The sequence below is a fragment of the Panicum hallii genome, chromosome 7 (genome assembly GCF_002211085.1).
Source record: "Panicum hallii strain FIL2 chromosome 7, PHallii_v3.1, whole genome shotgun sequence".
NCBI classification, from domain to species: Eukaryota; Viridiplantae; Streptophyta; class Magnoliopsida; order Poales; family Poaceae; genus Panicum; species Panicum hallii.
In genome coordinates, this window is record NC_038048.1 from 5525744 (window position 1) to 5546581 (window position 20838).

Here is a 20838-nt window from a genome sequence, read left to right on the forward strand (position 1 = left end):
ACTCTAAGCATGGAGATCCTGTTCTTAGTCCCCATCATTCCTCTTCTGGCAGTCAATCATCCGTGGGCAACTTTGATGATCTTTAGTTTCATTGTGGTTGACGACATCCTAGGTGTATATAGTGTAACTTAGTGTGACATGGGAGTGAGTAGTTAGATGACCTACAAGCCACTTGTTGTAGTATATGTGGCAAACCTATGTACGGTTTGGTTGTAGTGAGAAACAATGTGATGTAAGGTGGAATAAGTTTCAGTTGGTATTGTAAGTCTGAGATGTTGTTTGGATTGTTGAGTTAACGCTAGTGACTCAGATTTATTACCCTGCATTGTTTTAGTATGTGTTATTTTGGTACCGTATGATTCCTGAAAATGGAAGCAAGTACTGGTAGATGCTAATGGATAACTTCTATATTTCAGATGGTAGGCGCTATGCGCGGAACCCCGGAGGGATTCAGACCAGATCAGGCTAGTGGTTCACAACAACCACCTCCGCCACCACCAAATCTAGTGGAAGTGATGGCCCGTCAGACCGAACTCTTGAACATGCTAGTGCAGGCCTAGCAACATCAGTTCCGTTCTCCTCAACGTGGACGTGAAGAACATCCATCGGCTGGTTATCAGGATTTCTTCAGTACGCAGCCCCCGCTCTTCCATAAGACTGAAGAACCCCTTGATGCAGATGCATGGCTCCGTACCATCAAGTCCAAGTTTGCATTGCTTTCCGCACCATGCTTCGAAGTAAACAAAACTCTCTTCGCTGCCCAACAGCTCCGTGGTACTGCTCGCATTTGGTGGGACAACTACTATGCCATGCAACCGGATGGACATGTCATCACCTGGGAAGAATTCAAGGCCGCATTTAGGGCGCACCATATACTGGAAGGACTCATTGAGCGAAAGCTCAATGAATTTTTGGCACTTACTCAAGGCAACCGCACTGTACTGCAATATGCACAGGCTTTCAATCACCTGTGCCAGTACGCGGGCTGTCATGCTGACACGGATGCCAAGAAAAGAGATCGATTCCGTCGTGGACTGAACACCAAGCTAAAGGAATGCTTGAATCTGGTCAGGGCTGACAACTTCAATGAGTTAGTCAATATTGCCATTACCCAAGAGGATTGTATCTCAGCCCATCATGCTGAGAAAAGGCAGAAAGTATCAACTGGACCCTCGAATGCACAACCTTCACGGTATCGGGTGATTCAGAACCCAGCTCCCCGAGCTCCGCCCAGAAATATCCCAATAGGCAGGTGGGTAGCTAGGCCTCCTCAGCAGCCCCGATTCAACAGGCCACCAGTGCCTCAACCTTTGCAACAGCAACGACAATTCGGTCCAAAACCAAATCCTCCGCAGGTTAATCAAGGGAATAACATCAATCGATGTTTCAATTATGGTAGTCCGACGCATTTTGTTAAAGACTGCCCACAACCAAGTAAAACATTCCCCGGACAGGCCTCCAATTCCAACTCCAACCCCAAGAATAAAGGCAAGAGGCAAGTTATGCAAGTCCGTCAAGGAAGAGTAAATTTCACTACCTGTCGGAGCTTCCGGAAAGTGCACCAGTGATGACGGGTACATTCACTCTACACCATCACCCTGCTATTATACTTTTTGATTCTGGTGCAACCCATAGTTTTATCAGTACAAGGTTTGGGACCAAAATAGGTTTGGATTTCTACCCCACTAATGGAACATATATGATAACAACCCCGAGAGGTAGAATTGCATCAAATCAAATTTGTAGAGGTGTACCAATCCAGTTAGGTAGCACTCTGATAAGAACAGACTTAATTTTATTAAACCTAGAAGGAATGGATATTCTCCTAGGTATGGATTGGATGACTAGACATTGGGTATCTCTAGATATCTTTTCTCGAATAGTTGAGATAAACTCCCCGGAATATGTCTTCCACAACGGGAGTATATCAGCTTTTGCGTGTATGCTACAGAAGGGATCAAGTTAGAGGACATTCCTGTTGTGTGTGAGTACCCAGATGTTTTTCTGGATGAGTTACCCGGAATGCCCCCAGATAGAGATGTTGAGTTTATTATAGAGCTACAACCTGGCATAGCCCTCATTTCTAAGAGACCCTATCGTATGCCACCCAATGAGCTGGCAAAACTGAAACTTCAACTTCAGAAACTCCTTGATAAGGGTTATATCCGCCCAAGTGCTTCACCTTGGGGATAACCTGCTTTGTTTGTTAAGAAAAAGGATAATAGTCTTAGACTATGTGTTGACTATCGCCCTCTCAATGCGGTTACTATTAAGAATAAGTACCCTCTTCCCCGCATTGATATCCTGTTTGATCAGTTAGCCGGAGCCAAGATATTCTCAAAAATTGACCTTCGCTCTGGGTATCACCAGATAAAGATTAGGCCAAGTGATATTCCGAAAACAGCTTTCTCCACCAGATATGGACTCTATGAATATCTGGTTATGTTCTTTGGTCTTACTAATGCACCGGCATATTTCATGTATCTCATGAACTATGTCTTCATGCCGGAACTCGATAAATTCGTCGTGGTTTTTATCGACGATATTCTAATCTATTCCAAAAATCTTGAAGATCATGCTAAACATCTTCATATTATTCTTCAACGTTTGCAAGATCACCACCTGTATGCCAAATTCGCTAAATGTGAATTCTGGCTTGATACTGTCAAATTTTTGGGTCATACCATCTCTAAGGATGGTATATCTGTTGACCCAAGTAATGTTCAGGAAGTGATGGATTGGAAGCCCCCTACTTCAGTCCATCAGATCCGTAGTTTTCTCGGTCTTGCTGGCTACTATCGTCGTTTCATTCCAGATTTCTCCCGGATAGCCAAACCCATGACAGAACTATTGAAGAAAGGAGTTAAATTCTCCTGGAATGAGAAACGTGAAGAAGCTTTCCACACCTTAAGAGCACATCTTACCACTGCTCTAGTTTTGGCTCAGCCAGATCCATCCAGACCTTTTGATGTCTATTGTGATGCATCAGGCACCGGACTTGGGTGTGTACTTATGCAGAATAACCGCGTGATTGCCTATGCATCTAGAGCACTTCGAACGCATGAGCAGAATTATCCTACTCATGACCTTGAGCTTGCAGCCGTTATACATGCACTTAAACTTTGGAGACATCATCTTATGGGTACCAAGTGCAATATTTACACAGATCATAAGAGTTTAAAGTACATCTTTATGCAAGCGGACTTGAATATGAGGCAAAGACGTTGGCTAGAGCTTATAAAGGATTATGATCTTGAGGTACATTACCATCCAGGCAAAGCCAATGTGGTTGCGGATGCACTTAGCTGCAAGTCACATTGTCATTGCTTATTAGTAGAAGTCTTTAATGACACTCTCTGCTGGGAAATGAGAAAGCTTAGTCTAGAGATCGTCCCTCAAGGCAGTCTGAATCATATAGCAGTTGAGCCTATACTCCAGGATAGTATTGTTATGGCACAACAACATGATAAGGGAGTCAGAATTATCAAGCAACAATTAGCCCAAGGAGAAGAAAAGTATAAATGTTTCCAAGAGGATCCTAAGGGATTTCTACGGTTTAATGGACGTATGGTTGTACCCAAAAACCATCAACTTCGCAAACAGATAATGGATGAAGCACATTTGTCTAAGTTTGCTATGCACCCTGGCAGCACGAAGATGTACCAAGATTTGAAACAGGATTTCTGGTGGACTCGTATGAAAAGAGAAATAGCGAAATACATCTCTGAATGTGATATTTGCCAGAGAGTTAAGGCCAGTCACTTAAGAAATCCGGGTACGCTACAGCCTCTACCTATTCCTTCTTGGAAATGGGAAGATATCAGTATGGATTTTATCGTAGGGTTACCCAACACTTCCCAGAGGCATGATTCCATTTGGGTGATTGTAGATAGATTAACCAAGACCGCTCATTTTCTTCCAGTGCATACCACTTACAATGCTAAGAAGTATGCTGAAGTCTATCTAGACCAGATCGTTCATCTCCATAGGATACCTAAAACAATCATCTCTGATCGTGGAGCACAGTTTGTTGCTCGTTTCTTGGAGCAACTTCAACAAGCTCTTGGAACCAAGTTAATCCGAAGCTCCGCATATCATCCGCAAACAGATGGGCAAACAGAAAGGATCAACCAAATTCTAGAAGATATGCTTCGAGCCTGCGTGATCCAGTACGACAAGCATTGGGACAAATGCTTAGCTCTGGCAGAATTCTCCTATAATAACAATTATCAGTCAAGTATCAAAATGGCTCCTTTTTAAGAATTATATGGTCATCAATGCAGAACTCCTTTAAATTGGTCTCAGACTGGTGAACGCAAAATCTTTGGGCCTGATCTCGTCAACGAAGCAGAAGAAAAGGTAAAGATCATTCGGAACAATCTAAAAGCAGCTCAATCAAGACAAAAGAGTTACGCAGACAAAAGGAGGAAACCAATACAGTTTGAAGTAGATGATTTTGTATACCTGCGAGTATCTCCTACTCGAGGTGTTCAACGATTTGGTATCAAAGGCAAACTCGCTCCTCGCTATGTTGGTCCTTTTAAAATCCTTGAAATTTGTGGACCCATAGCTTATCGACTTCAACTTCCTCCTCAGCTAGCAGCCATTCATAATGTATTCCATGTATCTCAACTAAAAAAGTGTATTAGTGTTCCTACTGAAATCATTGATATACAAAGCATCGACATCGAACCCGATCTTTCCTATAAAGAGCATCCAATCAGAATCTTAGATACCAAGAAAAGGAGTACCAGGAGAGCAACAGTCAAGATGTTTAAGATCCAGTGGAATCATCATACGGAAGAAGAAGCTACTTGGGAAACCGAAGACTATCTTCTGAAGAATTTCCCAGACTTTCTCAAGAATTCTTAGGTATTTGTCATCATATTATATCATTCCTGTAATCTCGGGACGAGATTCCTTTTAGGGGGGAAGGTTGTGACACCCTAGGTGTTAAATAGAGCAAGCCAATAGGAAGAATGTTTGGTGTGGATTGAATTGTGTGAAATCTAAGTAAAGTTATGAAAATAAGGGCATTTATGTAATTTTATGAAAGTACAAGTCCTTTTATGTAAATTAGTTGAAGTACAAAAGTAACATCCAAAATTACAAAGATTCAAAATGTAAAAAGGTGCAAGTCATCATGACATGTCATAAATACTTGAAATTAGGTCCAAAGTTATAAGAAATTTGCTTTCATAAGGACAAAACTTATTTAAGTGTTATTCGAGTGCAAAATTGTAAAATAGAGCATTGTGCTTTAGGTTTTTGAACTTGAACCCTAAAGCAAAGTTGTAGGATTTGAAAAGTTCTACAACTTCTATTTTGACCGTTTACTCATTAGAGCTTTGGATCAGTGGGAAAATTTAGTTTACAACAAGATCCCTGAGGTTTTTGCAAATTCCAAGAAGGTCCCTCGGACCCCTTTCCCCCTTCTTCCTCTGGCGCCTGCTCTGCTCCCCTGCTCTGTTTCTCTACCGTCGGTCGTCAGTGCCGCTCACCGCCACGCCATGTCCTCCCCGGCGCCACATCCTGCTGCCCTCGCCTCCACGCGTCGCCCCCAGCCCAAGCACCACCCTAGCTCCTACTCCCTGGCCCTCTCGCGCGCATGCCACGCCGCCCCGCGGCTCTGCCGACCGCCACCTCACCGCCGCAGTAGTCGCCCGTGCATGCCCCCTCGCCCCCTCTTTTCTGGCTCAAGAGCTTCCCCAACTCTTTCTCTTCCCATTCCACTCTCTCTTCTGCTCTCCACTTGTCCCGAGCCTCTGAACACTACCGCAGCTCCTTCTTCGTCGCCGGCGAGCCACTGGTCGCCGCGGAGCTCCCACCTCGAACCCCCCATTGCCCCGGACGACCTCCTAGAAAGCTTCACCGCTCCACGCCGAAGCTCTACGACCCCAACTCGACACCAATCCATCACCGGAGCCCGGTCGCCGTCGTTCCCCTCATCTCCGGTGAGCTTCTGTCGCCGTCGAACCCCTACCTCCGCCCCTTCTCCGTCTGAACCGACCACTCCAATAGCTTCCCCTCCTCCTGCTGCAGCTATTAGACCCAAGCTTGGTGAAGCGTCCCTCTCATCAGGGAAGACCTAAAAGTGTTACTTTATCAGTCCCAGGAGGCTGATAACACTTTTATTACATCAGATGGTACATTACCGTACAACTCTTCGCGGTAATGGGCAGTGAAGCGCCACTATCGCGAGGATTACAACAAAAGCCCATACTACTACACTAACTACAAACAGGGGATCATCAGAGTCTTGCGCCATGCGGAGCTCCAACGGTGACCTCACCCACAGGCAAGACTGGGTGCAGGACGGAACCCTACTCGACGTCTTCGGGAATATAGTCGGGATCTTCCACTGTAAAAGTAAGAATGGGGTGAGTACGAACGTACTCAGCAAGTCCAATCACACCCACGGAGGGGGACATAACAGGATTAAATGCACAGGATAATCCAAGGATAAAGTTACGGTTCTTTTGCGGAAACACAATTGTATGCAGGGGTTTGTTTTAAAAGCATTTTTCAAAACCAGTTTTCCAGTACCAAGGGGCACGCGATGTTGATCCACACGGACCCAAGTTCCAAACCGCTACCGGACTCCCCGTCCGCCGTAGCACACGGCACAATCGCCGGATACTTTCCAAACAACTTACACCAGCTCAACCATTCCCAGAGAGAAACACTAGTTATGTGACCACACCGTAACTTGCCCAGTACCGTGGGCACAGCTATTCGAATAGATTTTAACTCTGCAGAGGTGTGCAACTTTACCCACAGGTGGGGTACCACAGCACGAACACCTTAGTGCCGGTGCAGATCCCATCGAAGCCCTTCCCCACCTTAGCTAGACCTGACTAGCCACCACGGGTTCTATCAAGGGGTCATTCGACCTGTCACCGAGGTTTAACCGGGGCATAAGTCACACAGAGCTTATCCCGTCTCCTTGATCACCCGTTGCTCCCAGCCCTCCTGATGGCTATCAGACCAGCCAGTGGGGTTAGGCCAAGCCGTTGCCCATACAACGGTCAAGTGGTTTGCACGACAGGAAGCTAGGTGAGATGACACATCAACTCGGTCCTTAGAGGTGACAAGATGGATATCTCCCATCCACGCTCAACCACACCGGTACGAGCACACCAACGGCAATTCACACAGAAATGCCATCCATCTCGTCTAACTCGCTTTTCAAAAACCACGCTTTATCCCTTCCCACACGCACACACACTTTCTTTGCAAAATCAAATGGTCAAGGTATGGTTATAATAAGTAAGGTGGCTATCCTACCATGTTTTCGGCACGCAAAACCATGCGATTTTATAAAACAGGCCTCTGGGTTGTGTTTATGAAAACTAGGACAGAAACATGCATCAAAGGGTGGAGTTGAACTTGCCATCGTCAAGTCCTTGCGGGAAGTCCTGATCGAAGCACTGTCCTTCGGGTTCGGGGTCGCAGAACTGGTCCTCGTTCACTTGATCGCAGTCGGGACCTTCCTCGTTCACTCCGTCTCCTAAGACGTAAACAAACAGGCACACGATCAAGTGAACGAACTAAAAGCTTTTACCGATAGGCTTGAATCGGAAATAATTTAGTTACGGAGGTAGGGGCAATATTTTTGGGTAATTTCTGTATAGCGTGCTTAGAACTGTACTAGAAAGGGCGTGGTAAAGTTTCAGGTCAATCAGAGGTCGTTTCGCACATAAAATGACGAGGTAAAGGAAGGTCTATGGGTTAAACAGGGTTACCGGGGGCTCATTTGCAAGTTTCTGTAAAGAGGGAGGGCTTATTTGTAAATCCTAGAAATATTAGGGGGCAGTGAAAAGTGTGAGGGGTCTATTTGGAAATAATAATATAGGGTGGAGGGATTAGATTTGAAAAGAAATAGTAACCAGGGGCTTTTCTGCGAGTTTTACAAAGGTGGGAGGGCTCTTAACAAAATGGGAAAAAGGGGAGGGGCTAAGGGCAAAATTGCCCCTTCTTCTTCCTCCCCTCACCCGTGAAACAGAGGAGGGAGGGGGAGCTCGGGCCGGCCCCAAATCCGGCGGCCTAGGGGCTCGGGCGGCTCGGGCACATGGGGGAAAAGGGAGAGGGGAGCGAGGGGGTCCCGTTCCTACCCTCTCCTTGGGCGGGGGCGGCGCGTAGCGGCGGCGCGGCGGAGGGGGCGGCGGCGGCCGGTGGTGCGGCACGGGCGGCGGCGGTGGGAGTGCGGGGAGGAGCAGGAGGCGGCGGGGCAGCTGTGGGGGGGGGTGAGGGCTGCGCGGTGGCCAATTTATAGGCGGCCGACGGTGGGGGAATAGGAGGGACGGCCGGCGGCTCCACGGGCGGCCATTAATGGCGCCCGTGGCTTGCGGCGGGGGCGCGGCCGCGCACGTGGGGGGGCCGGGCGGTGGTGTGCGGCACAGGGGAGGCGCGGGCGGCGAGGCGGGGTGCAGCGGCGGGCGGCGCGTCGCCACGGCTCGGCCGTGCGCGGTCGGCACGGCGGGCGGCGCGGCACGCGGTGCACGCGCGCGCGCGCGCTTGGGCACGGGCAGCCGGGCACAGGGCGGGGCCAGCGCGCGGGGAGCGGCGAGTGCGGGCGGGCAGGGCGGCGGCGTGTGCGCCACGGCGGCCGTGCGGCCGCGCGCGTGCGCCAGCGACGGGCGGCACGGCGGGCGGCGCGGCACGTGGTGCACGCGCGGGTACAGGGCCGGGCACAGGCGCGCGCGCACGCGCGAGGAGAGGGGGCCGGTGGCCGGCGCGGCGGGTGCGGCCAGGCACGCGCGCGGGAGCAGGGCTCGGGAGCGGGGAGCAGGGAGGAAGAAAGAAGGAGGGAGAAGGGAGAAAAGGTAAAAAGAAGAGAAAAGAAAAGGGGAAAAAGGTGGAGAAGGAAAAAGGGAAAATAGGAAAAAGGAGAAAGGAAAAAAAAAAGAAAAGAAAAAGGGGAAGGAAATAATGAAAAAGGGAGGGATTGACGCGCGCCGGCGGGATTCGCGGCGGCGACCGCGCGGCGGAACTCGCGGTGGTGACCGCGGCTGGTCGGCCACGCGCGCGCGGCGTTCGCGCGCGGAACGAGGGAAAAAAAAATGGCGTGACTGCGGTTGGATTCGGTTGCCGGTTTCGGGTCTCGGAAAAATTAGGGTTTCAGGGGGGTTTTAGGGCTTTGGCGAAACGAAGATTTAGCGCGTAAACCCCGGGTTAGATTTTCGGGATGTCACAAACCTACCCCACTTAAAATGAATCTCGTCCTCGAGATTCGGCTGGCTTCTAAACAGGTGGAGAAACTCCTTCTTCAGGGCATCTTCAAGTTCCCATGTCGCTTCTTCCACCCCATGCCTACTCCACTGAACTCTGCAAATCCGCACTTCGGAGTTCCTCGTTCTTCTGGTGACAGTGTCCAAAATTTTTATCGGTATTTCCTGGTATCGCAGATCCGGCTGTAGGTCTATTGCTTCTATTGGTACATGTTCTTCCTCGGGTACTCTCAAACACCTTCTCAATTGCGAGACATGAAATACCGGGTGTACGTCCGACATCTCTTCCGGCAGTTGCAACCGATATGCTACGGCTCCGACTTTCTTTAGGACTTGGTACGGCCCGATGTATCGAGGGGCTAATTTTCCTTGCACTTGAAATCTTCGCGTCCCTCGAATAGGCGAGACCTTGAGATAAACAAACTCGCCTGGGTTAAAACTTATTTCTCGCCTTTTCTTGTCCGCGTAGTTCTTTTGCCGGGACTGAGCTGCTTTCAGTTTCTCGCGGATCTCCGCTACTTTTTCTTCTGCCTCTTTTATAAAGTCGGGTCCTTCTAGGGCACGTTCTCCTACTTCCGACCACATTAGGGGAGTTTTGCACTTTCTACCATAGAGGGCTTCGAACGGGGACATGCCTAGGCTGGCTTGGTAACTGTTGTTATACGAGAATTCCGCATACGGCAAACTTTGTTCCCAATCTTTTCCGTAGGTTAGAACACATGCTCTCAGCATGTCTTCTAGAATCTGATTCACCCTCTCGGTTTGACCATCCGTCTGCGGGTGATAAGCCGAGCTGAAGTCCAGCTTTGTACCCATGGATCGGTGCAAGCTTTTCCAAAACCTAGAGGTGAATTGGGTCCCTCTTTCTGAGACAATCCTACTAGGCACTCCATGTAGCTTTACTATGTTTTCTATATAGAGTTTTGCCAGCTTCTCTCCACCGTAATTGGTTCGTACTGGTATGAAATGAGCCGATTTAGTGAGTCGATCCACAATTACCCATATGGAATCGTGTCCCTTCTGTGTTCGGGGTAATCCCACTACAAAGTCCATCCCTATCTCATCCCACTTCCATACTGGAATAGGCAAGGGTTGCAACAATCCTGCCGGCTTTTGATGTTCGGCCTTGATCCTTTGGCAGGTATCACAATGCGCCACAAATCGCGCGATATCCGCTTTCATTCCACTCCACCAATATTTTTGCCTTATGTCCATATACATTTTGGTGGATCCTGGGTGGATGGAGTAGGCCGAGTTATGGGCTTCGTCCATAATTATCTGCCGGAAGTCTCCATTCTGGGGCACACAAATCCTATCCTCGTACCATAATGTTCCCTTATCGTCCACTCTAAAACCTGGCGCTTTGTTTTCTCCAGTTTGCTTGCAGATCTTTACTAACTCCTGATCCGAGCTTTGAGCCTCTCTAATTCTATCCTCTAGGGTTGATTGGACGCTTAACACATGGCTGGGACCTCGAGGAACAATGTGCACATTTAATCGTGCCATTTCCTCGCGCAGGTTGTCATCCTTGGGCCCATAGGATTTCCGGCTTAAGGCGTCGGCTACCACATTCGCTTTCCCGGGGTGATAATGGATTTCCAAATTATAGTCCTTGACTAACTCTAACCATCTCCTTTGTCTTAAGTTCAAATCTGGCTGGGTGAAGATGTATTTCAAACTCTTATGGTCAGTGTAAATCTCACACTTATTCCCAATCAAGTAATGCCTCCAAATCTTGAGAGCATGTACTACGGCTGCTAATTCCAAGTCATGGGTCGGGTAATTCTGCTCATGAGTCCTGAGTTGGCGGGAAGCATATGCAACGACTTTTCCATCTTGCATCAGAACACACCCTAATCCTTGTCGGGATGCATCACAATAAATGACAAAATCCCGATGAATGTCCGGTAGGGTTAACACTGGGGCGGTTGTCAACCTTTGCTTTAGTTCCTGAAAGCTTCTCTCACAAGGTTCCGTCCAAGCGAACTTCTTCTCCTTTTTAAGGAGTTCTGTCATGGGTCGAGCTATCTTAGAGAATCCCTCGATAAATCTCCGATAGTACCCGGCTAACCCAAGGAAGCTCCTGATTTCACTGACGTTAGTTGGTCGCTGCCAATTGGAAATGGCTTCGACCTTCTCTGGGTCCACTGCTACGCCTTCCGCAGTCAGAATGTGACCAAGAAAAGCTACTCTCTCCAGCCAGAATTCACACTTGCTGAACTTGGCATATAACCTATGTGCCCTCAGCTTTTCCAATACTACCCGCAGATGTTGCTCATGTTCCTGAATACTCTTAGAGTAGATAAGTATGTCATCGATAAAGACTACGACAAACTTATCCAGCTCATCCATAAATACTTTGTTCATGAGGTTCATAAAATAGGCAGGGGCATTGGTTAGTCCGAAGGACATTACGGTGAACTCAAACTGCCCGTAGCGGGTGACAAAAGCCGTTTTGGGGATGTCACTTTCTCTAATCTTGAGCTGGAAATACCCTGACCTTAGATCGATCTTGGAGAAGTACTTGGCTCCCTTTAGCTGATCGAACAGGTCATCAATCCTGGGAAGAGGGTACTTGTTCTTAATGGTAACCTCATTCAGTGCCCGGTAATCTACACATAACCTCATACTCCCATCCTTCTTCTTGACAAACAGCACTGGGGCTCCCCACGGCGACGAGCTTGGTCTAATGAAGCCAATTCGTTGCAGTTCTTCTAGTTGCTTCTTTAACTCTGTCAACTCAGAGGCCGCCATCCTATAGGGTCTCTTGGCTATAGGGGATGTTCCGGGGATAAGGTCTATGACGAACTCTATATCCCTGTCTGGCGGCATACCAGGGAGCTCTTCGGGGAACACGTCTGGGTATTCGTCTACTACCGGGACTCCTTCTAAGGGCTTGGCTTCCATGCTACACATCATTGGGTCAAACTTACTATCTCGGGTATGGCAGATCACTTGTATTCCTTCGGGGTTTGTCAGGTGTACCACTTTGTCAGTGCAGCCTATGAGACCATTGTGTCGGCTTAACCAATCCATTCCAAGGATCACGTCTATTCCCCCAGGCTTAAGTACTACCAAATCTGCTAGAAAGTCTACCCCACTTAAATTGATCCTTACCCGTGGACAACCTAGTTGACACTTGATGTCGCCTCCAGGCGTCCGGGTTAATAGGGGTGTTTTTAGTAGTACTGTAGGTATTTCGTGTTTCTCCACATAGCTCGAGGATATAAACGAGTGTGATGCTCCAGAATCAAATAATACTGTCGCCAGAGCTGAGTTGACTAAGTACTCACCGAGCACTACGCCTTGGGCTTCTTGAGCCTCCTGCGCGTCGATGTGGTTGACGCGGGCTCGTCCAAATGGTTGCTGCTTCCCCTGCTGGCTGCCGTCGTTGTTGCGGACGGGCACTCGGTTGGCACCGGTCAGGGCTGGTCTGGGCCCATTCACTGTGTTGGAGAAGGCTGACGTGGCCGGCTTATTCTTGGCGTAGGGGCAATTGGCGATGAAGTGCCCCGTCTCTCGGCAGTTGAAACAGGCCCTAACATTGTTGTTGTCGGAGGCGGCCAGACTTGTGTTGCTCTGCGGGGCCCTCATGGTATTCTGACTCTTGGGCTGTGCTTCAGAGGCTCGTGATCCAGTCACTTGGGACTGAGTCCTATACTGCATTGGGGCCTGGGATCTTGGTGCAGTGTAGTTGGAGTTCCTCGACTTTTGGAAGCGGTCCTGCTGGCGAGCCTTACTTTCCAAGAATTTGCGTTTGTTATCCTTTCTTTCTTCGGCCTTGGCCCTTTCTGTGAGAATGGCCTTGTTCATCAGAGTGTTGAAGTCCGGATAGATCTGGGGAGTAAGCAAGGTCCGGAGCTCTGGGCTTAGCCCCTTCTTGAACATGTCTTGCTTTTTGTCGTCGTCGTTCACCTCTTCCGGCGCATACCTGGCTAATTCTATGAACCGGTGGGTGTATTCTTCCACCGTCATACTCCCTTGTTGTAGTGCGCGGAATTCATCCGCCTTGCGTTTCATGGTGGCAGAAGGAATGTGGTAGCGGCGGAATTCCCTTACGAATTCTCCCCAGGTGATGGTAGAGGCGTCTTCGGCTGCGGCACAATAGTTTTCCCACCAAGATAATGCTGTTCCGGTGAGCTGGTGGGCTGCCAGAAGGACTTTATCCCGGTCCTGGCATTCGAATGGTTCGAGCTTCCTCTGAATTACTCGCAACCAGTCGTCAGCATCCAACGGGTTGCAGGATCCGGCGAAGGTTGGTGGCTTGGTCCTTAGAAAGGCCGTCAGTTTGTCATTCATATTCTGCCCTCGCGGCTACCGGTTAATGAGGGCATTCGCCAGAGTTTCCAGTATGAGGGTTTGGTTATGGATGATCTGTGCCAGGTCTCCGAGAGGTGGGGGTGGCGGTAGTTGTTCTCCTTCTTGACTTCCCCCTTGGTTCTGGCTTACTTCTTGCTCTTCTTGGGGAAGATCTTGTTCAACGGGCTGTGCTCTGACACTAGCGGCTACGGGGTTCCGGCCACGGGAGGCCCTCGCGACGTTCCGGGGGGTCACCTGTTGATTGGGTAAATCGGGGTTACGATTTTGTGATGGTTAAGGTGTTTAATTTGTATATATAAGGCAGAATCTACCTTCTGCCGATATCTATATAAATAAGCAGCACACAACACACCAGCACACGACATCACAAGCAACAAGCACCAACTATTTTATTAAGCAGGGAGGGTACAACTTAGGGGTACGACTAAGTCTCGTGCTACTCGGCCAGGGTCTTGCAAAAGGGCACGTCTTAAACAGAAAGGCTGGGGCATCACTGGGATGGCGTCGATCATTCTACTTGCGTGGTGTGTCTTCTTCCGGGGCGGACAGGGTGAGAGGTTCTCGCTCGCCGTCTTCTGGGCTCCCATCGGTCAGGGGTTGCATTGCCGCATCCCCTTCGTCGGTGGCAGCAGAACTTCCAGGATTCTCGGGTGGGGCTCGTGTGCTCCCAAAGAGTGATCCCCACCCTATGACGGGTGTCCCGAGTAAAACGTGGTCTTCCCCTATCGCCGGGACTGGCGTCCCACTTTGGGTCCAATCTTGCATACGCCGGTCTCGGGCCTGCCTGAGGCTCTCTTGGGCGACTGCTTCGCTACTGACCGCGGCTGCGGCTCTTGCCTCGGCATGGGCGGCTCGGATCTGCTGTATCCTCACCGCGAGCTCTGCTTGCTCGGCTCGATGGGTCTGCTCCCTTAGAAGGTTGGCTTGCTCATCAAAGAGTTGGTCCAGGGCGGCTAGGTAAGTGGCCACTTGGTACAGGGGGCCTTCTTCGTGGCGTCGTCGCTCCAGGTTTCTCATGCGTGCTTCCCAGACTGGGGTTCTGATGGCCGGCGGGAAGAACTTCGCTGGCGTGGGGGCGAGGTGTTCTTCGAAGATCCGGCACAAATAACGGAGCGCTTTCCTGACGGCCAAGGGGTAGGTGTCTTGGTGTCTAAACCCTGTGGCGGTCGCCCGCCAGGGCTGGATGTCGGGGTAGCGGTTGCTCCTGGCGATGACCAGGATCACCCTGCAGCGAAGGGTACCATGGTGTTCGTACTCTCGGCTGTAGTACCTTGGGCGTTCCGTAACGCCAAGGCCTTCCAGGGTGTTGATCAAGAGGCTGGGGAATCCAGGTGCAGCTTGGCAATCGCCCTGAGTCCATCCTTCCTCAGCCATCTGAAACAGAAACAGGGTAAACATTCTGGTACAGGTGCAATGGGAGTAGATGATACTTATTATTACAACAAGGGTGGTACAGTTTGCGTAGACATTAGGTAGGGTTTTAGCTAGGGGTGCTAATCCTATCATGGGGATTCTTCCTCGGTCCTGATAGAGCGCTTCTTTATTGGAAGGAACCGATCCATCTCGTTTTCAGTCTGAGTACCCTTATCCCAATGGGTTTCCATGGGTTCTTCTTCTTCTTCATCGATCCATCCACCTATTCCGTTACGGTTCTCGTATTCTTGCATCTGGGCTTGGAGGGCGGCTAAGGAATACTCGGCGCTTGCGGCTCTTGTCCGTTGTTCCTCCAGCTCCTGGGTTAATTTTTCAATCCCATGGATTAGCTGCTTCAGTTGTGCCGCCTGTTCGCGGTAGAGTGCATCCAAGCCAGTGAGGTAGATGGACAGGTGGGAAACCGTGTCTTCCAGGTCTTCTTCTTCTCATCCAAGTCCCCTCATTCGGGCAATCCAAGTGCGCCCTCTTCCCTCAGCGGGTGGGAAAAATCCCATAGGAGTCCGCTGAAGGTGGTGCCTGTAGAGCACACGCAGTCGTCGCAAGGCTTTACGAGCGGCCTTTCGATAGGTGTCGGGGAAGCGGAAACCAGTGGTGGAGACGAACCAAGGGTCCACATCAGGGTAGCGGGTGCTTTTCTCCACAAAAACCATTACGTCGCACCGAAGGGTGCCTCCGGCGATGTACTCACGGTAGGCATACTCCGGTGGTTCCATAACCCCGACGCGTTCCAGGCTGAGCAATAGTAACTTGGGGAGACCGGGCTCTGCGTGGCAGATTCCGCTAACCCATCCATTGCCAGCCATCTGGAACAAGGCAAAGACCAGTGGTGAGTGCTTGTGCAGAAAGTTTCTAAACCGGGACAAGTTCTAGGGCCTAAAAAGTGGTCTCGCTCCTAGGGTCACGTCCTACGGCCAGCCTACGGCTCTGATACCACCTGAAGCGTCCCCCTCATCAGGGAAGACCTAAAAGTGTTACTTTATCAGTCCCAGGAGGCTGATAACACTTTTATTACATCAGATGGTACATTACCGTACAACTCTTCGCGGTAATGGGCAGTGAAGCGCCACTATCGCGAGGATTACAACAAAAGCCCATACTACTACACTAACTACAAACAGGGGATCATCAGAGTCTTGCGCCATGCGGAGCTCCAACGGTGACCTCACCCACAGGCAAGACTGGGTGCAGGACGGAACCCTACTCGACGTCTTCGGGAATATAGTCGGGATCTTCCACTGTAAAAGTAAGAATGGGGTGAGTACGAACGTACTCAGCAAGTCCAATCACACCCACGGAGGGGGACATAACAGGATTAAATGCACAGGATAATCCAAGGATAAAGTTACGGTTCTTTTGCGGAAACACAATTGTATGCAGGGGTTTGTTTTAAAAGCATTTTTCAAAACCAGTTTTCCAGTACCAAGGGGCACGCGATGTTGATCCACACGGACCCAAGTTCCAAACCGCTACCGGACTCCCCGTCCGCCGTAGCACACGGCACAATCGCCGGATACTTTCCAAACAACTTACACCAGCTCAACCATTCCCAGAGAGAAACACTAGTTATGTGACCACACCGTAACTTGCCCAGTACCGTGGGCACGGCTATTCGAATAGATTTTAACTCTGCAGAGGTGTGCAACTTTACCCACAGGTGGGGTACCACAGCACGAACACCTTAGTGCCGGTGCAGATCCCATCGAAGCCCTTCCCCACCTTAGCTAGACCTGACTAGCCACCACGGGTTCTATCAAGGGGTCATTCGACCTGTCACCGAGGTTTAACCGGGGCATAAGTCACACAGAGCTTATCCCGTCTCCTTGATCACCCGTTGCTCCCAGCCCTCCTGATGGCTATCAGACCAGCCAGTGGGGTTAGGCCAAGCCGTTGCCCATACAACGGTCAAGTGGTTTGCACGACAGGAAGCTAGGTGAGATGACACATCAACTCGGTCCTTAGAGGTGACAAGATGGATATCTCCCATCCACGCTCAACCACACCGGTACGAGCACACCAACGGCAATTCACACAGAAATGCCATCCATCTCGTCTAACTCGCTTTTCAAAAACCACGCTTTATCCCTTCCCACACGCACACACACTTTCTTTGCAAAATCAAATGGTCAAGGTATGGTTATAATAAGTAAGGTGGCTATCCTACCATGTTTTCGGCACGCAAAACCATGCGATTTTATAAAACAGGCCTCTGGGTTGTGTTTATGAAAACTAGGACAGAAACATGCATCAAAGGGTGGAGTTGAACTTGCCATCGTCAAGTCCTTGCGGGAAGTCCTGATCGAAGCACTGTCCTTCGGGTTCGGGGTCGCAGAACTGGTCCTCGTTCACTTGATCGCAGTCGGGACCTTCCTCGTTCACTCCGTCTCCTAAGACGTAAACAAACAGGCACACGATCAAGCGAACGAACTAAAAGCTTTTACCGATAGGCTTGAATCGGAAATAATTTAGTTACGGAGGTAGGGGCAATATTTTTGGGTAATTTCTGTATAGCGTGCTTAGAACTGTACTAGAAAGGGCGTGGTAAAGTTTCAGGTCAATTAGAGGTCGTTTCGCACATAAAATGACGAGGTAAAGGAAGGTCTAGGGGTTAAACAGGGTTACCGGGGGCTCATTTGCAAGTTTCTGTAAAGAGGGAGGGCTTATTTGTAAATCCTAGAAATATTAGGGGGCAGTGAAAAGTGTGAGGGGTCTATTTGGAAATAATAATATAGGGTGGAGGGATTAGATTTGAAAAGAAATAGTAACCAGGGGCTTTTCTGCGAGTTTTACAAAGGTGGGAGGGCTCTTAACAAAATGGGAAAAAGGGGAGGGGCTAAGGGCAAAATTGCCCCTTCTTCTTCCTCCCCTCACCCGTGAAACAAAGGAGGGAGGGGGAGCTCGGGCCGGCCCCAAATCCGGCGGCCTAGGGGCTCGGGCGGCTCGGGCACATTGGGGAAAAGGGAGAGGGGAGCGAGGGGGTCCCGTTCCTACCCTCTCCTTGGGCGGGGGCGGCGCGTAGCGGCGGCGCGGCGGAGGGGGCGGCGGCGGCCGGTGGTGCGGCACGGGCGGCGGCGGTGGGAGTGCGGGGAGGAGCAGGAGGCGGCGGGGCAGCTGTGGGGGGTGAGGGCTGCGCGGTGGCCAATTTATAGGCGGCCGACGGTGGGGGAATAGGAGGGACGGCCGGCGGCTCCACGGGCGGCCATTAATGGCGCCCGTGGCTTGCGGCGGGGGCGCGGCCGCGCACGTGGGGGGGCCGGGCGGTGGTGTGCGGCACAGGGGAGGCGCGGGCGGCGAGGCGGGGTGCAGCGGCGGGCGGCGCGTTGCCACGGCTCGGCCGTGCGCGGTCGGCACGGCGGGCGGCGCGGCACGCGGTGCACGCGCGCGCGCGCGCTTGGGCACGGGCAGCCGGGCACAGGGCGGGGCCAGCGCGCGGGGAGCGGCGAGTGCGGGCGGGCAGGGCGGCGGCGTGTGCGCCACGGCGGCCGTGCGGCCGCGCGCGTGCGCCAGCGACAGGCGGCACGGCGGGCGGCGCGGCACGTGGTGCACGCGCGGGTACAGGGCCGGGCACAGGCGCGCGCGCACGCGCGAGGAGAGGGGGCCGGTGGCCGGCGCGGCGGGTGCGGCCAGGCACGCGCGCGGGAGCAGGGCTCGGGAGCGGGGAACAGGGAGGAAGAAAGAAGGAGGGAGAAGGGAGAAAAGGTAAAAAGAAGAGAAAAGAAAAGGGGAAAAAGGTGGAGAAGGAAAAAGGGAAAATAGGAAAAAGGAGAAAGGAAAAAAAAAAGAAAAGAAAAAGGGGAAGGAAATAATGAAAAAGGGAGGGATTGACGCGCGCCGGCGGGATTCGCGGCGGCGACCGCGCGGCGGAACTCGCGGTGGTGACCGCGGCTGGTCGGCCATGCGCGCGCGGCGTTCGCGCGCGGAACGAGGGAAAAAAAAATGGCGTGACTGCGGTTGGATTCGGTTGCCGGTTTCGGGTCTCGGAAAAATTAGGGTTTCAGGGGGGTTTTAGGGCTTTGGCGAAACGAAGATTTAGCGCGTAAACCCCGGGTTAGATTTTCGGGATGTCACACTTGGCCTCCCTCCTCGCCGGGAAACCCCTCGCCGACGAGCTCCCCTCCGCCGCCGCCTCGGCCGCCGTGGGAACCCCACCTCCGGTCATCCCCTCCCCTTCCTAAGACCCCCAGAAGGTGCGCCTTGAGCCCCTGATGCTCGCTGACCACTCCTTCTCCACCCCACGCCGCCCCCTCACCGGAATTTGGCCGGAAATGCCCTGCCCTTCTTCCCCGACAAGCCAGGGGCCTATTTCATAAGATTTCAAAAGTTCTAAGGGTCTCCTTGCAAAATTACAGAGCCCCCCCCCCCCCAATTCAAAAGCTGTGAACTTCAAAAATGTGTAGGAAATTGTAGAAAATTCAGAAAAATGCCAAAATAGTTTTGTTTGAATCCTTAAGTTAAATTTGACTACTTTTATATAGTGAATTTGAACTATATGTGTGTATTTTCTGATGTAGAATAAATATTAGGAAATGAGTGTTTTATTTGTATCTCATGTTATATGCATGTGTTGTGGCTGAATTTTGGAACTTAGGTTATATGTCCCATGTGTAGCTCTGTGTAAAAATTTTAAGTTCTTTACTGCTCAATTACTTATAAAATTGGAGTACCTTTGTTGTATATTGAAGAAATGCATAGATTCTAATTAAGGATGTTTCTGTTAGTATTGTATCTGAAATTTATACCCTAACTTCCTTGTTGCATGTGTAATCCATAGTAAAAGTATTAGGATTAATAATAGGCTATACACCAATTATGAATTTATGCTTATTTTCAAAGGAAAATTCATGAACAATAGCTCTAGTTCATGAAAAATCCTGAAAATATTTTAAGGTGTTACTCTTGAGTAGTGTGTCATGTCCATAAATTTTCAACCCATTATCAGGTGTAGAACAACTAGAATAATAGAACTTGATTTAATAATGCTATATTCCTAATTAATCAAAGTAGGTCCATAATTAAATAATAACCTAGGGTTATTAAAGGTAATTAGCTAGTCAAATAGATAAAGTTATTAAGTGTAATTAGTTTAATTGTTTAAGATAACCAAACATGCTATCTCATGCAGTTAGTTAAATGTTTAGGGTAACCAACCATGTTACTTAATGTAACTAGGTAAATTGGTTAATACCCGATAAATGACTGCCTAGTAAAGGGAAATTGTGTTGTTTGCTAGTATGTAATATTAATTTTTGTTGGATTGCAACTTTATCGTGAAACGAAATAGAAATCTATGCATTTTCTAAACTACATCATTTACATCATATGTAGACTTGACGCTTCTCGCTGACGGAGACTATCAGATTCTCCCGGAATCCGAAGTGGAAATCTCTGAAAACCTCGGGAACATCGTCGGAGAATTAACTGAAGCCCCGAACCCGAGTTCCGAAGAATTTGTTAACATCTCTGACCCCAGCCTCGCCAGTGAAGGCAAGCCCCGGACATAAATCCACTACTTTATTTATACTGCAATCTATATTTATATATATACTTATGCATTAAGTTCTTAGGAGTTATCTTGAAACCCTAGTTGCACATTCTTAGGAACCGATGTATTGAATATTAGAATCTGAGTCCGACTAGTGCTATGCTAATAGGACCGGTAGAAGTCGAGTGATTTCCTGTCACTCGCGCGATATAGGAACTAGATGTTTACAATCCTGTAATCACTATAAGGATGACGGACGGGGTTACGTGCCGTATCACGGAAAAGAAGGATACCCCGTCTGTGTTGATGAATTTGGTTAAGGTCTCAGTGTGTGGTAGTGGCAGTTAAGCGTTTGAAAGTACTAGCCACATGCCG